Below are 423 nucleotides of genomic sequence, written 5' to 3'. Positions count from 1 at the left end.
CAGAAATACTGCACTATCTGACTGCCGTTACGTAGAGCTTGCAGTTTGTCGTGTGAGAAAAGTGCGAGTTTCGGAATCCGTGCTACTTGACATGGAGGTCGTTTTGTATTACCGACAGTATCTTATAACCTCACTTTCACCCATCGGTACTGGTTTAAACGAATTGATGCGAGATGAACATCTGCTGATGTCTCGTGTGAACCGGTGTGTACTTGTATACACCTGACGAAACCATATCATGTGCATAGTCAGTAGTTGATTAATTGATTTTGAAAAATATAAAAATATTTTATTTTTAATGAAAATTAATAATTATTGAAATTGCTTTCATATTTTAATGAATTGTTTTAGAGCTTAATTTATTGGTAGGTTGCATCAAGAAATATCTTTGTGTATGAATTGGAATGTAGTATCTTTGTTTAC

This window comes from Schistocerca piceifrons, chromosome 1 (genome assembly GCF_021461385.2).
Source record: "Schistocerca piceifrons isolate TAMUIC-IGC-003096 chromosome 1, iqSchPice1.1, whole genome shotgun sequence".
Lineage (NCBI taxonomy): Eukaryota > Metazoa > Arthropoda > Insecta > Orthoptera > Acrididae > Schistocerca > Schistocerca piceifrons.
The sequence above is the reverse complement of the archived record's forward strand: the minus strand, read 5'-3'. Positions refer to the sequence as shown.